This window comes from Teleopsis dalmanni, chromosome 1 (genome assembly GCF_002237135.1).
Source record: "Teleopsis dalmanni isolate 2A chromosome 1, ASM223713v2, whole genome shotgun sequence".
Lineage (NCBI taxonomy): Eukaryota > Metazoa > Arthropoda > Insecta > Diptera > Diopsidae > Teleopsis > Teleopsis dalmanni.
This window is the reverse complement of record NC_051846.1, coordinates 230444231-230448873: the sequence shown is the minus strand read 5'-3', so window position 1 is coordinate 230448873 and position 4643 is coordinate 230444231.

Below are 4643 nucleotides of genomic sequence, written 5' to 3'. Positions count from 1 at the left end.
AAAACAAAGAATGGAAAATATTTTAATTAAAATAAAATTTACATATTCGTAGAAATAAATGTGTTTTTTTAGCAAAAAAATCCTAACTTATCTTAATAATAAACCCAATGATATTATGAAATTATAAAATTAAATAGTATTTATTTATTATTTAATTATTTTTTATTTATTAAACCAAGTCATACTTAAATACTGAATAGCACTTTAGATAATAAAAAATTATTAATAACTGAAAAAATGAACATAAAAATAAACATAAAAATAAAACAAATAAAAAGTAATAATAATCAAATAAAATAAAAAAATAACAAATTTAATAATTAAATAAATTTATATTTTGAAAATTAAATTCAAATCCCAAACAAATGCATTCGAAGTCCCTTGCACGTATGATTAATATTATTTCGTTTACTCTAAGAGCACATCAAGAAGAAACTTTCTCTTCTTCTTTACACAGTACTTTCCAGTTTTTCATCTCTTATTCCGATTTCACTTCGTTTCGTTTGTAAATTGTACTGAATCGAATAGAAAATATTTCTCTTTACTTATGCTTCTATTTCACATGCTCTTAAATGTTACTGCAAAGTTACTTAAATGTTTTGTTCTATTTATTTTTGTTGTTGTGTTTGTTGTTGTTGCTGCAATGTCAGACACTTTATTTTGCTTCAGTTTACTTTACTTATCGTATTACTCGTACCTCGTACTCCTTAATGAACCATGACCCTTACTAACATAAATTTTATTGTTATATCAAAGTATCTTACTTTTGTAATGCCACAGAGCTTAGTACTCGTACAAATGTGCACAACTAAAATCTTAGGTAAAAACAACACAACACACCCACACATCCATACGTAAACAAGTCCGTATGAAAACAAGTTCATCCTTAACAATAACAATAACAACAAGAACAACAAAGCAGTAAAACATAACATATCGAATTAGTTAATTGCAGTTGTGCAGCATCTGCTTTGTGCTTGTCAGTAACTTTCAACAAAAATTGACTTTTATTTATGAGTCTCTTATTTGAATTGTTTATCAACAATATTGCTTTAATTTTTGCACAAATAAACTTTAAATCTGAAAATTGCAGAAAGCAATTTTGATTTAATTAAATTTATTAACATTGTTTTAAAAACATTAATATATTAAATAAACACAATATTTGATATAGAATATACATTAAACAAATATAACATTAGATTAGGTTGAAATAGTTGGCATTAAGATGCCAAGCATTGACCCCGAGGTTCTTAATAATACTATTAAACAAATATTTTGACTAAATAACTTTTGATAAACATTAAAAACGTGGTTAGAGGAGATAATAATAAGAAAAATATCATCCAACATCATTTACTTAAGTGATTATGTTAAAGATGAAATTATACTCATCTTAAATTAGCTTTCCTTACTTACTTGTGTATTATATTTTCTTGTTTCAATGAAATGCAATTTAATAAAATTGTTCAGGGATAGTAAGCTCTTTACCTCAACACGCATACAGTTAGTGCTCGCTAAATTTTATATTAAAATTTGCAAATTTGCAATTTTGCAAATAAAATTACCAACGAAGTAAATTGCTTACAGGCATTGAGAAATCGAAAAAAAAAACATAAAATAAACCACAGCCAATAAGAGTAAAAACAGTTGATAAAATTATAATAAAAATTACCAGCTACCAGCACCTAGAAAATCGAAAAAATAGATGAAATCACCATAACTTATTAGTTCTTTAAAACATAAAATTGTATAAAAAATGCTAAGCAACAAAAAAAACTGAAACAATAAGATTAAAATAATCCCAAAACAATACTCTCAAAAAAACACAAGATTAAATAAAGAATGTCAGACTACCCAAAAAATATATTTTGTTTACGAAAGAATTATGTTTTTACTCCATATATTTCTACAAAATTTCTTATAACCATTTTCAATGGTTTAAAATTGTTAAAAAATGTTTTAATGTTTTTTTTAAAATGTTAAAAAATTCATTATAAATCAAAGTATCTTTCATATACTTTCAAGTACCTGTTGTCTGTTATATTTGTCAGAAATCGTGATTACGAATAGTATAATACAGAAAGAACACATTAATAAATTTTAAAAATGGTTTTAAAAAATGATAAAAAATTTTGAAATAGATTGCATTAAATAAAATAATTAGAATAAATCTGTCAAAAATTTAATCCACAAACACATAGACGTGGAAATGCAAGAAAATTCAAATATAACAGACGTCTCAAAATATTATTGACCTATCTTTATCTTACGTTGACCACATTTACCGTATATATTCAAGAAGATTTGATAGTCAAGATTTGACTATCTTTAAAGAAATGAGGTGTTCTCACTACCTCGTTTACTTAGTTGGCCATTACAGACGTGAGTCGTCCTTTCAACGACTCACGTCAAGTATCCTCCGCTGATTCCAACGGAGCTGGTGTTGTTCAACATTATTTTACATAACCGTAAAAATTTTGTTAGGATGCCAAATTCAGACATAGCGGCATAGAAAGAACTTCTTGTCGTAGTGTCAAAATCAGCTTTGAAATTGACAAATAGATGATGTGTGTCGATTTGTTTTTCTTAGGTCTTCTCCAGAATTTGACTTACTGTGAAAATCTGGTCTAGGGTCTCTCACGACCACGCTATCTAAAAACACAAAAAGTGCCTAGTAGTGACTCATTGTATTGAAAAATATTATTCTTTGGGATGATTATACCGTAACGAGTCTCTAGAACTTCTTTCAAAAAATTGTAAAGAATTCTAAGAGTAATCCTTTTTCACTATTTTTGCTTTTGTTGAATTATTGTGTATACATCTTTTGAAAACTCCACATAATGCATTTAATATGATCATTAAAAAACAACTACAAGGAAGGAATATGTCAACAAAAAACAACATTAACCTTATATGGACACAGTTTTCCAATGACTATAAAATATAGTAGGCTACAAAGATTAAGGTATTATTATCTCAAAACAACGATATTCAAAGTTACTCAGCCCTTATATTTAGACGGAAACAAGATTTTATGTGTGTAATGTACAGATAATCCTAAAACTATCAAAAAAATACCAATATATGTGTTCAAGAACTAGTTGAAAAAGAACTAGTTAGAGGTTATAATATTTATAATAATATAATATTTTTTATATTTATAATAATATAATATTTTTTATATTTATAATATATTATATACTAAAAGATGTACTTGATTATGTAAGGTCATGTGGGTTTTAGGCACAAGGCAGCCACTCTAACCTTACCTACTTAAGCACTTATGTATGTATTAGGAAACAGTTTCTTAAAGCAAGCTGCACTTGATTGCATTTGAGTCCACGTAAAAATGTTAACAGTTTTCATTGGAACCTTAATAAAAAGGATCACATTCTCGGTGAATTATTTATTAATTAAGAATTGAATTCAGTTAATTAATAACCAATAAAAAATTATTGTTGTAATGCACTACTGTTCGAAATACGTTCATATTTAACATAGTTTTAAAAAATACTTAAGACGATAGTCAGTAGGATTAAAATTCTGTATTAAATTATATTGGAACTGATATTCATCCCTCATATCTTTATATGGTTTAACCGAAACCAGTCTGAATTTTTTTATGCAGAATTTACGTTAGTAATGTAACAACTATTTTTTTATAATTGTAAAAATATCTTATATACATAAGGAAACAATTAACAGAATCGTATTTTATTTGCATATCAAATTGTAAAGCAATATTTTGATATTCCTTAAATATAAATATTCCAAAGTGAAAAATTTTTAAAAAGGAATTTATATGCTTTTATTATAAAATATATTACCTCCACATATTTCTATTCTATAAAATAAATTTAATACCAATTAAACTCCGTTCATATAAACCGTTTTAAATATTATTTGTATGAATTTAATGATTTTTAATTCTACTTACCATGACAACTGCTGTAGATTAAAACTTTTGATATGAATTCCTTTGTCTTCAAAAACATTTTTGCTTTATTCTTAATATTGCAAATTCTGAAAAATGAAAAATAGAATATTAAAATAGTTAAAACAAATAAAATAAAATTTTTTATTTTATAAAAAAGCATTTTCAGTGTTAATTAATTACTACGAAATAATATTAAATTATGTATAATAATAATCCTTTCATAAATAAAGGAAATTATCAACATGTATTGCAGTATCATCAAAATATTTCCTAAGAAATTGGATCGTTATTAAGTAAACGCGGTTTGAATTTATTTATTAAACCGTATAAATCGCATTAAATATAAAAGTAGATTAAATTTAATTTAAGAATTTTAAAAATTTAAGTACCACTCAAATAAATTTAATTTAGTACCAAATTTATCTATAGGTCAATAGCTCAATATGGAAGAATCTCAGCGAAATATTCAATGTGACACCAGTGTTAGGTTTTGTTTAAACTATATTACATGCAATGTACAAGAAACCTATTTAGGATGCAGTGTTAATAAATGTTGAAAAAAATATGGTGTATAAACAGCTGACTTCATATTTTGAAAGAAAAGAAAAAGAAAAAAAATATTAATTAGAAATAATATTGTAATAGTTTTAATAAATAAATAGCACATACTCTTAAGCAGTTAGATGGTGTGATCTTCTTAGGC